This window comes from Garra rufa, chromosome 8, assembly GCF_049309525.1.
Source record: "Garra rufa chromosome 8, GarRuf1.0, whole genome shotgun sequence".
In the NCBI taxonomy this organism is placed as follows: Eukaryota; Metazoa; Chordata; class Actinopteri; order Cypriniformes; family Cyprinidae; genus Garra; species Garra rufa.
In genome coordinates, this window is record NC_133368.1 from 11,463,144 (window position 1) to 11,476,345 (window position 13,202).

General features: G+C 36.9%; 1 protein-coding gene across 1 annotated transcript in view; it reads left to right on the top strand.

Moving 5' to 3' along the window:
• Positions 1 to 13,202, top strand: part of enox1 (ecto-NOX disulfide-thiol exchanger 1) — a 133,901-nt gene continuing 120,699 nt past the window's right edge. Inside the window, exon 1 of the mRNA XM_073845009.1 lies at positions 1 to 137. The gene's annotated coding sequence lies outside the window, so the exon portion shown is untranslated. The remainder of the gene's footprint in view (positions 138 to 13,202) is intronic.

Genomic DNA, 13,202 nt, shown 5'->3' on the forward strand with positions numbered 1-13,202 from the left:
GCAGCTGTGCCGTCAGATGCAGCAGCACTGAAGAGCGACGACGGGCAACGTTTCGCCATTCAGCTTCATTCACGTTTATTTGGCAGGATTATTACGCCGAATCACACCGAGGCTCGGACCAGGCTTGATTCAGACCGGTAAGAGTCGTTCTTTATTTTTCAGTCTTGCTGTTGCCTATATTCGTTCCCTGTGTACGTCCCAGTCCTGATAACGTCTGCCAGTTCCCATTCCTCTCATTTCATCAGACTGAGCTGAGCTCCATCACAATGTTCCCCCTATCGAAGCATCAACAATATTTACAAGCGGTGTATTTTTTATTTACATCCTCTGTGTTTTTGTTTTTTTTAAATCGCTTTGTTTTCTCATGAGTCTGAATTGATATTATACTTGTTGAAATACTTGTTGAGACAGAATGTTTATATATATGGTTATAGGCTGTTGTATGGTGAATATTAGCCTATATCAGTTTTGAAAGTTGTTTTGGATACGGAGTTCACTAGAAAGAAAGCTACACCGACTTCATGAAGGACGTTATTTCGTTCACGTAACATGCTAAAAGTGATAGACCGTTACAACAAACGATAAGTTTCTCGGCTTTACGATGTTTGGAAACAACCTGGAGACAGTATAGGTTGGGTATATTCTGTTTTGAGAAGTTAAGTGTTGATAGTTTGTTTTATTAATCACTGGGGTTTCGTAAGCGTCAGAAGGTTGAGCGGCTCTGTAGAAACGCCGATGCCCTTGATATCATGTCACCTGGGCAACCGCTTCAGCACCATGGAGAGAGTTCTGCTGGCTGAACGCTACAAGGTCCACATTTGGTTTCTGAGAAACCAGTTACTCTCGTGTGCTCCATTTCTCGGGTCGTTGATTATCAGCTTGTTTTGTTATGTTTGTTTTTTGACACTGTTTTTGTTTATAAGTTGGCTGAGACACCAATCTCATACAGGCAAACAAAAACCAAAACAATAACTTTTAAAATCACGTGATATTCTAAATAAATGGCTAGTGTTTTCTTTTATTGACTGTTTGTTCTGGCTTTCAAATTGCCGGGAATATGCTAATTCGGTCACATAAAGCAAAATTCCGCTGTTGAAGAGGCGGGGCTAGATATGAACAGTGTGTGAAACACTTTCCATAAAGGCTGTTTTGTAATGTATCTCTTTGTATTTTTAATCAGAGCCGTAGAAGTGATAGAGTAGTCGCCGTTCATTACTCGTTGTGGTTCACTTTGAATGATTTATGCTTTTATGAAGCCCTGTCCACATAAACATCACTGCCACATTATAGAGGGTTTGCACTCAGGTCAACCTGATGCGCGGCCATATTGGAGATGCATGGATGTTAACAACAGCACTGATTGTTAATGTATTACTAAATACAAGTTCTGCTAATTTATGCTGTCTAAACCATGGAAAAAACACGTGGAAGCTGTTAAATCATATAGAGAAGGACTTAGTAAGCAGGAAAGGGCACTATATTTTAACAAACTAAATTTAATATGTGGTAAAGATATATATAAGCAGTATTAATTAAGATATCAGCCTAATATTTCATCTTCCTGATTGGAAATCATAAGAAGAAACACAAATGTTGTCAAGCTTCTCGAAAATCCTGGTTCAATTTGGCCAACCTCAAATGCCTTTTGTTCCTCATACAGTTTTTTTGCACTCTTCCCCGTCATTTGTTATAAATTTTGCAGTCTATAGTACTCCAGATGTTTTTCCTGGTCCGACCGATTACTACAGCCCAAAACATGACAATAATTAAGCATTTTCAGCAGCATTAATCAGCAGAATTTGCAAGTTCCGTTCAGTGGAATTGTTTACACTCAGTGCCACCAATATGGCCGATTGATGACACATTGTGAAAACACTCTATAGGCGATAACTTGGTGCAATGCAAACAACGCAAACAATGCTAATTTGTTTGCCAAACTTGTACCTGACACAATATTTGCAGAGGGGCTTTCTTAGCCACAATCAGGCAAAATGTCATATTGCACGGATTCCTATTGTGATTTCCTCTATGAAATCTCGCAGAGAAAAGGTGAATGTGATTGTGCTGAGTATTTTGAAAGTCAAAATGTCTGTATTTTCTCTCGTGAATGGAAGCGTGTGTGGTTTTTGCATGTGGAATTTTTTATGTATGTATGTAGTATGTTGTAGGTTCTGTGTTTGGACCATCTCGCTCCATGGTCGCTTGCGTGGTGTCCCTCTCACTATTTTGCGGTAAGGGAAAACCCGGAGTGGTGTTTGAGCTGAGGACTTACAGAATGCGGCTACTTCAACACTGTTGGGTTGTTTTTTATGTCCATTGGCTAAAGCGTCCCCAATAACATGATATTTAGCCTTTGAAATGCAAATTTTACTAAAGTAACCTCACCAAAAAAATATTTACCCCCGAGATACAACTATTTGAAAATCTGGAATCTAAAGGTGCAAAAAAATGAAAATATTGAGAAAAATGCTTTTAAAGTTGTCCAAATGAAGCATATTAGTAATCAAAATTTAAGGTTTGATATATTTAGCATAGGAAATTGACTAAATATCTTCATAGAACATGATCTTTAATTATTATCCTAATGATTTTTGGCATAAAAGAAAAATAAATCGATAATTTTGACCCGTAAAATGTATTTTTGGCTGTTGCTACCAATATACCCCTGCTACTTAAAGGAGTAGTTCACTTTCAGAACAAAAATTTACAGATAATTTACTCACCCCCTTGTCATCCAAGATATTCATGTCTTTCTTTCTTCTGTTGATAAGAAATTATGTTTTTTGAGAAAAACATTTCAGGATTTTTCTCCATATAGTGGACTTCTATGGTGGCCCCAATTTTGCACTTTCAAAATGCAGTTTAAATGCAGCTTCAAAGGACTCTAAATGACCCCAGCTGAGGAAGAAGGGTCTTATCTAGCGAAACAATGGGTTATTTTCTAAAAATATTTACAATTTATATACTTTTTAATCTCTACACAGAGTACACACGGAGCTAGACAAGATGAGCATTTAAGGTTAAAAAGTATATAAATTGCAATTGTTTTTAGAAAATAACCGCTCGCTTTGCTAGATAAGACCCTTTTTTACTCAGCTGTGATCATTTAGAGATCTTTAAAGCTGCATTTTGGAAGTTCAAACTCGGGGGCACCATAGAAGTCCATTATATGGAGAGAAATCCTAAAATGTTTTCCTCAAAAAACATATTTCCTTACGACTAAAGAAAGAAAGACACAAACATCTTGGATGACAGGAGGGTGAGTACATTATCTGTAAATTTTTGTTCTGAAAGTGAACTACTACTTTAAGACTGGTTTTGTGGTCCAGAGTCACATATGCTGTTCCAGTCCAGCTTTCAGTCTGTGCGTTGCTTGGTTGCATTCAAAGCTAGATGCTTTGGCTTCTTTTGTAACTTTTTTCGTTGGGAATGAAATAAAAAATCAACTGGTGAATTCCTGTCAGAAATGTTATTACTCAGTTTTATTTACTTGCATGTTACACTGTTGTGTAAAGGCAATATCAGATTTGCAGTCATGCTGTTAGTCTGAATATCATCTGTCCTATCTATCTAGAACATAACAAACTGTTCATAAAACTATACACACTTTAAATGCATTTGATTCCTCTGAACAATCAGTGCAGTTGTAGTACTACAAAATGTCATGGATCACAAAGAACCCAGTCTTTTCTTGAAATTGAGAATTAGAAATTATTTGATTTCATTCTGATTAGAGTATAAACAAAAGTCCATTGTAAAACCTGCACATTTCTGTTGACCCTTTAGTTACAGTGAGTGAAAGTGCTCTTGAAATCTTTTAGGGCTGTCATTATTATGAGGCACTGAACTCAGTATGTGTTTGTTACAACATTATTTTCCATTCTAGGTCAGTGAAGTAGCTCAGCAAGTACTGTTTTTGAAACAATAGGAAATGAGTTCTGACTAGATGGTTGAGCAAAATCAGCACAAAATAATCAAATCCACACTTTAATCAGAGCTGGCAGTAGGACCTACAGTAAAGAGCTGTGAAGACAAAAGACATTTTGAATGCTTGGCTTGCTTATTTTGATACATAAATAATATATTTCTAGTCAGGGGTGCAACAGGCACAAGACATTTCACTCTGAGCCCCATCTGGTTATGTGAATTACACTGAATATAATGTGAAGACTGAAATATTTGTTTGTTTTTGTTTGTTTATAAGTGCACACATTTGAAAAATTGTGTTGTTTTTAGTATTAGCGGGCCTAAAATTATATCTAAAGGTATATTGGTAGGCTATATAAATATGCAATCAGATTGATGCAAACAAACCATTAATGCAAACAAAACCAAAACTGACTGTTGCATAAGATAGATCTGAGATGGATCTCTAGAGGGAGATGAAGATGTAACAAGAGTACTATAAGGATAATGCAGACTGTTTTAAATAAATCCTCTGATGAGAGTCACAGCATTTTTATTGCTGCTGCTTTCTTTCAAAGGTGCTGTATAAAGAGAAAGATGCACTGATTGAAATGCACTGCTTGTGCTCTAATAGAAATATCAGGTAAATAAATGTAACTGGTATATATCTATTAATTGCACCTCTGTTTGTATTTGCTTTCATTTGAAAAAGGTTGCACATGTTTCTGTGCACTTAATTCATGGTAATTAGAAATAAGCATTCCCATCTGTATGACTTCATGGCAGATTCATGAACATGAAACAGTGTATCACATCGTGATTTTTTAATAGCATTATGGCAATAATACAATTCAGATTTGCAGATTGAAAAGCTTTAGACAGTCATGGAAACATTTCCTCACGCAGTCATATTGTTTACAAATGCAGGCATACTACAAAAGAATGCCATAACGATGTCTTCCCTCTCAAATTAAATTATCCCCGCTAACTGGATTGGTATTGTCGTTCGGTCCAATACTTTCCACAGAGTCTGTTTTTCAAATCTTTGAATCATCTGTGAAAGTAAAAGGTCTCTCTGTTGGCCAGTATTTTTGCAAAAAAAAAAAAAAAAAACCCAGTTGTGTTTTTTTCCATCGATCAAATGAGCGTCCAATTAGGCTCACATGCAGATATTTCTTCTACAGGCGCTTTTCTCATTAACCATTACTTAGCAGCACTGCGTGAACCTCCAAGTGAAACATAAATCGTAAAGATCAACTGCGGAAAATTGCAATCACCAGGTGTCTGTACTGATATATTCTTAATAGGTCTGTTGTTGATACAAAGACATTCTGGATGCAGACACGCAGTCTCCTTAAAGGGATAGTTCGAGCATTTAAGACATGAAGTTGTATGCAATCCTTATCAGCACTATAGTGTATACACACTGACCCACACTGCGTTCACCTCCCTGGTCAGAGTTCTGGCCGCTGGAAGTTTTTCAAGAAAGTAGTCACGGTTAGTTTCCGGGGGCCTCAAAACTGTGCGTTTTTACGTGAAAAAAATATATGCGTTTCAAAGCTTGATTAATTTACATCACAAAAAACACTCCTGACAAAAATCATACCTCAGTTTTAATCGGCACTATATTCTTTCCGTTTCCATCAATCCGCGCTGCTGTCAGTTCGCACGTTCCGATCAGCTGTTGATAGCGCGACTCGCTGACAACATGTCTGACTACGAAACTTCTGATGATGAAACCAATTTTAGCACAATGTCAGACGGAACAGACGATATATATATTTTTATATTAGACCTCGTTTCACGTGATTTCCACAGGAGTCTAAACATCAGATTGTTTACTGTACAGTTTAGACATGGGATCTCCAGTCCTCGTGAGCTACTGTCTTGCTGGTTTTAGTTTTTCTCTGATGCAACACACCTGACTCAAATCAACGGGTAATTAGCAGGCTTGTACAGAATGTCTCATTTGAGAAAGGTGTCCTGTCATAGGAAAACATCGAGCTGCAGGAATGTAGCTCACGATGACCGGAGTTAGAGATACCTGGTTTAGACCTACCTGTATGTGACTTCAAGCACACTTATAAACACGATGATACCGACACACGTTCCGCATAGTTACAGACAATAACAAATATAGCAAAGCATCATATTTTGTGGTGTTATAAAGATTCAATTAAATTCATTAGTTATGACATTTGCCGATTTTCTCACCACATAGACAGTCGATTATTGTCGATGCTATCACTGCCCCGGTTAGAATATTCTCAGTGTAACGTTAGCCTAAAAACCGACGTTAGCTTCAAAATAAACCTGTCGTATGCGACATAAAGTTAGTAAATTGAGCTTACCCGTGGTACTGGTACAGCAGAACTCTTTAAAATCCGTTTTTTGATTTTTCCTCCTTGGTTGGGGATGTAATCGTCTTCGCTGAAGTGAGCACTGCACACACGAAAATCCTTGATACTGGATATTTTAGCTCCCGCAGAGTAGCCGATGGCAACCAGCCAAAGCTGTCTCATAACTATATAAGAAACAGGAAAACGATGCAATCTGAACGGCGATCCCTGCACATTCTTGTGGTCACAACCTTGGAATTTACAAGTTCGCACCGTTGTTAATTTTCTACTTTTTACGTCGTTGTCATTTGAGTGTGTAATGGAACAGCTGATCGGAACGTGCGAACTGACAGCAGCGCGGATTGATGGAAACGGAAAGAATATAGTGCCGATTAAAACTGAGGTATGATTTTTGTCAGGAGTGTTTTTTGTGATGTAAATTAATCAAGCTTTGAAACGCATATATTTTTTTCACGTAAAAACGCACAGTTTTGTGGCCCCGGAAACTAACCGTGACTACTTTCTTGAAAAACTTCAAGCGGCCAGAACTCTGACCAGGGAGGTGAACGCAGTGTGGGTCAGTGTGTATACACTATAGTGCTGATAAGGATTGAATACAACTTCATGTCTTAAATGCTCGAACTATCCCTTTAAAGGAGAAGTTCACTTCCAGAACCAATATTTACAGATAATTTAATCACCCCCTTGACATCCAAGATGTTCATGTCTTTCTTTCTTCAGTCGTAAAGAAATGATGTTTTTTAAGGAAAACATTTTGGATTTCTCTCCATATAGTGGACTTCTATGGTGCCCCTGAGTTTGAACTTAGAAAATGCAGCTTAAATACAGCTTTAAAAGGCTCTAAACAATCCCAGCTGAGGAAAAGGGGTCTATCTAGTGAAACGATCGGTTATTTTCTAAAAAATAATTACAGTTTATATACTTTCTAACCTCAAATACAAGTCTTGTCTTAGCTCTGCATGAACTCTGTGTATTTCAGTTCATGCTAGTTAGGGAATATCGAAAAACTCCCATCTCATTTTCTCCTCCAACTTCAAAATTGTCCCTTTTTTGTAAAGGGCATTTGATCTACTTTGCATGTTCACGTCGTAAACACTGGGTTGGTACTTCTGCAGCAATGTAGGATGATTTTGAAGTTGGAGGAGAAAATGAGATGGGAGTTTTTCGACATACCCTAACTGTCAAGAACCAGAATACACAGAGTTTTTGAGCATTTAAGGGTTAAAAAGTTTTTTTAAATAACCAATCTTTTCACTAGATAAGACCTTTCTAGAGCCCTTTGAATCTGCATTTTAACTGCATTTTGGAAGTTTCAAACTCGGGGGCACCATAGAAGTCCATTATATGGAGAGAAATCCAGAAATTTTTCCCTCAAAAAACAAGAAAGAAAGACATGAACATCTTAAATTACAAGGTGAGTAAATTATCTGTACATTTTTGTTCTGGAAGCCATCCAAGATGTTGATGAGTTTGTGTGTTCATCAGAACAGATTTGGGGAAATTTATTACATTACTTGCTCATCAATGGATCCTCTGCAGTGAATGGGTGCCATCAGAATGAGAGTCCAAACTGCTGATAAAAAAATCACAATAGTTCACAAGTAATCCACACAACTCAAGTCTATTGAGAAGTGAAAATCTGTTTGTGTGTAATTCATCATTAGGGCATTTTAAGTTTAAATAATTGCTTCTAGCCAAAATATTAAAAACGAAATACCAGTCCATAATCCAAAATGATGCTTCCTCAGATAAAAAAAAGTCTATCTCTGTTGTCCTCTCATATCAAAGTCCACCAATATATTTGTTTAAAGCTGTTTTGGACTGTTTTCACTTGTAAACGGTGCTTGATCTGTTCATATTTCTCTCCTGATTCAGACAAGATGACATGAGAAAACAATATTATGGAGAGAGGAAGCAACACTTTGAATATAAACATGTTATAATGATGAATTTGGTTCAGATTTTGGGAAATTTATCATTACAACATTTGCTCACCAATGGATCCTCTGCAGTGAATGGGTGCCGTCAGAATGAGAGTCCAAAAAGCTGATAAAAACATCACAATATTTCACAAGGTAATCCACAGGACTGCAGTGAAAAGAGGCGTGTTTGTGAGAACCAAATTCATCATTATAATATGATTATATTGAAAGTGTTGCTTCCTCTATCCATAATGTTTTCTCAAGTCGTCTTGTCTGAACCAGGAGAGAAATATAAACAGATCAAGCACCGTTTACAAGTGAAAACAGTCCAAAACAGCTCTAAACAAATCTGTTGGTGGATTTTGATGTGAGAGGACAACAGAGATGGACTTTTACTGGAGGAAGCCTTATTATGGATAATAAACTGGTATTTTGTTTTTAATATTTTTGCTAGAAGCAATGATTTAAACTTAAAATGCCCTAATGATGAATTACAAACAAACAGCTTTTCACTACACAAGACATTAATTGATGGACTTGAGTTGTGTGGATTACTTGTGAATTATTGTGATGTTTTAATCAGCTGTTTTGACTCTCATTTTGACGGCACCCATTCACTGCAGAGGATCCATTGGTGAGCAAATGTTGTAATGCTAAATTTCTCAAAATCTGATGAAGAAACAAACTCATCTACATCTTGGATGGCCTGAGGATGAGTAAATTTTTCAGAAAGCTTTCATTTTTTGCTGAACCATTCCTTTAATAGTGTGTTTAAAGACTTACTGCTAAGCCCTTTCTCCTCTCATATTTGATGTCACACTTTCCCTTACAAATTTAGGACACCATGACGTTGATGCTATTCTGCAAGGCACGCTTTTCTCTCAGCTGGCCCCCATACCAGCTGTCTCCTCAGTTTAGCAATACTAGCCGTTATTAGAATTATCTCATCTAGACCCCCTGTACTTTAACACATGATTGTGACCGCCGTTGACGCAGACTGTAATTGGCCCAATGTGCCGTGTCCAAATGATTTCGGTCACACTTGCCATCTGAAGCCACTGTATCTCACGACATCTCAAAGCAGCAGTTATGAAAGCCTCCTTTGATGTTGGGATGTTTTTCTGGGACGGCTTTTCTGCCACAATAAGTGGCGTTATCCTTTGGAGGGGACTGCGAGCCCCGAAGTAAGGCTTGGCAATAAATCAAGTTATAATTTAATTTATATGGAGATCCACGGAATAAAGCGAGCAGGAAATGCAATTTGCTGCCTCTCAGATCTCTGAATAAACATAGCTGGGTTAGTACAGGACACGACGAGCCCCTTCAGCGAGAGTCAAACTGGTGGGTCGCAACCCAAAAACGGCTCGCAGAGCTGTTGTGTTGCTGTTCAATTTTCACTCAGAATTTGCTATTAAATTTCACAATTAATTACAAAGCAATAGCAATGAATTAAAGATGAATATTGGAAGTAGAAAGACTTATTGCAATTATGCAATAATTAGAAGAGACATTTAGATTTTCACATTTTTGTTCACTTCTGAATCTGCGCAATAGAACAATTTAATGTTGGGTTGCCACCTTGTGAAATCTGAATTCTGCATTAAATCCATTAAAGAACCATGGTATCTAGACATACCAATTAAACTCCAATGAGCAGAAATAGGCAAATGTTTTTCTTTTTAAAGAGAGCTGTTTACAATAATTAACTGTGAATGAATGTATTTGCCTTCTATTCAACTAGCTTTTGTTGTAATTACACATTTTAAGTGCTAAAGTTAATTGTCCATGGGTGGCTTTTACAGTGTTATTTCATTCTCGTTGATTGCTGAACGGCAGGGTCTGGCTGTTAAAATGGACGATTCTTTCCTCGTCTCCCTTGGGGTTTTAATGTCAGTTAAAAAGTCAAGATTTTTGGCGACTGCACTGGAATTTTTTTTTTTTCTCAGGACAGAGTGCTGCGTGACTTCAGCTATGTTACTTCGCCTTGAGAGGTGCATTTGCTTAGTCTCTAACTGACAGGGGTGCTATGGAAAAGGAACAGACCGTCTGTCTCCCCATTACCAGCCTGTGGCCAGAGACAGATTATTATTCGCGCACACAAACCTCTGCCTGCAAATAGTGCAGCAGGCAGTGATGCAGAAGCCGTCAGGAATGGGAGCTAATGGTCTTTGCTGTGTGTGTCTCTCTCATTTGGTTATTCAATCCTTCCATTCTGCATGCTTTACTGCAAGAGGACTGTGAAGGGAAAAAAACCCACTCAGTACAGGTCTGCTTCTACTACACTGCTAAGAAAAAGATTTTTAGAATTTGTGGATATTATTATCACTTTAAGAAATGCGTTTATTATTTAACATGCTGTATTTTTGCTTAAAATGTTTTGTAAAATCAATGTAATAGCATTAGATTACTGTGTTCAGTTTGAAGTTAGCAGTCTTTTTAAATGGAATCTTGGACTTCATTAAATTATATTTATTTAGTTTAGAATCATATTTGTTTACTCTATTTGTTATATGGATTAGAAAGCTAAGCTTAGTGACTCTGAAAGGAATAGATCACCCAAAAATGAAAATTTCATAAAATTTGACTCACCCTCAGGCCATACAAGATGTAGATGAGTTTGTTTCTTCATCAAATCTGGAGAAATGTAGCATTAAATCACTTGCTCACCAATGGATCCTCTGTAATGAATGAGTGCCGTCAGAATGAAAGTTCGAAGGGCTGATAAAAAACATTACAGTAATCCACAATTAATTGACACAACTCCAGTCTATCAAATACATGTTTTTGTTATTGCATATTTGCAAGAAACAAATTAATAATTAAGATTGAACTGTTGCTCCAAGCTAAAATATGAGTGCTTTCTCTATTGAAAAAGTCATCTTGTCTGAATCAGGAGAGAGATATGCACAGATCAAGCACCGTTTACCTTCAAAAACACAGTCCAAAACAGTTATAAACAAATATGTTGGTGGATTTTGATGTGAGAGGACAACATGAGATGGACTTTTTCACTGGAGGATGTTGGATGTTATTGTGGATTATGAAGTGGTATTTAGTTTTTGTTATGTGTTTTTTCTCTATATTCATTTCAATGCGAAGTCCTTCTGGCTTGTGTTGTGGCAGCCACTGTCCTGACCTTGCACTGCATCACTGGACATGCATAGATTGAATAAGATAGTATCTCTCCAGGCGGAGAGTATCAGATTGTGCTATTGCCTTGTTTTACATTAGGTCTTGGGTTTACTCCAGGTTTTAGAGCTTGCAGCACAACTCAAATAGCCTAATCTGGGTTGAGCTTAACTGGAAGATACAACAAAGTGAGAAAGTGAGTTCATGCTAAGTGCAATAATGGTGAAAACAATTACAAAATCAAGAAATATTAATTTAATGTGCTTTTTATTTGGAAAGCTCTCTCTGCCAATAACATTTGGTGTGATTAGGATAGACTCAGCTGTGAACAGTTCAAATGTTAGATGGTGTCACGAACATTGTTTCAGTCCAACACACCTGGACTCTGGATTCTGTGAAGCCAAGTGTTTCTTTGGAAATACATTGATTGCTCTTACTTGAGTGTTTTTTTACTCTGAGCTAAGAGAAGAACAGGTTAGCTTTTATTTCTGCATTTACCCTTAGAAAACTAGAGTTTAACAGATTTAAATGTAGAACAGTCTGCAAATGATGGATTTAAATCACTCACTCCCTGAAATGATTTGGATTTTGGCCATAAACAATGAATAAATGGACAGGCACTGCATGATTGCACTGATATCCTAAGATATGGAACGTTCTTTCAAAGATTGCTTTCATCTTTTCTGTCTCTGTCCTGTTCAAGGACAAAGGCTTGAAAAGGTGGGGGAGGGGAGTCAATGGAGATATAAGAAGAGCTGGACCAATGACACATGCACACCATCGGCCCCAATCATACGCATGCACAAACATTCAAAATTTTGGGGTCAGTAATATTTTTATTTATTATTTTCCTTAAAATAAGGAAATTATTACTTTTATTCAGCAAGGATGCATTTAATTGATCAAAAGTGACAATAAAGACATTTATAATGTTTCAAATATATATTTTTTCAAATAAATGTTATTACCTTTTAGCCAAAAAATCCTGAAAAATGTTGTGGTTTCCACATAAATATGAAGCAGCAGTGTTTTCAATGTTAATAATAATAAGAAATTATTATTATAATGATTTCTGAACTGAAGTATCATGTGACACTGAAGACTGGAGTAATGATGCTAAAAATCCAGCTTTGCATCACAAGAATAGATTACATTATAAAATATATTCAAATGAAAAACAGTTCTTTAAATTGTAATAATATTTTACAATATTGCTTATATTATTACTTAGGTTTTACTGTATTTTTGATCAAATAAATGCAGATTTGGTGAGCATAAGAGCCTTCTTTTAAACACACACACACACACACACACACACACACACACACACACACACACACACACACACACACACACACACACACACACACACACACACACACACACACACACACACACACACACACACAAATCATAAGCATTATATTTAATTTAAATCAGTGCTCTGACACTAAGACACTTATGTCATATCTCAGCCAGATAAATGCCAAATTCTACCATGAAACTCTAGATGGCGCAGGCTAATGGGCCGTTAACGCAAATTGATGATATTCACAATGTTAAAATACTTGGCACAAGCTGATTGGTTCATGTTGCATACACTGGCTGTGTATGCAACATGAACCAATCAGCTTGTGCCAAGTATTTTTATACTTATAGTAGGCTTGCTGCTTTACATTTAAATGGCTGGTTAGCAATCACTAGAACATTTTGAAAAGCGCTTTCAGAGTTACTCTGAAAACCTCCACCTCCCCAGCTCCACCTGTATAGATCTGTTATGGGTTATTATACAGTTGAGGTCAAAAGTTTCTGCAAAATGTTAATTATTTTTTCCAAAATAAGAGGGATCATACAAAATGTATGTTATTTTTTATTTAGTACTGAC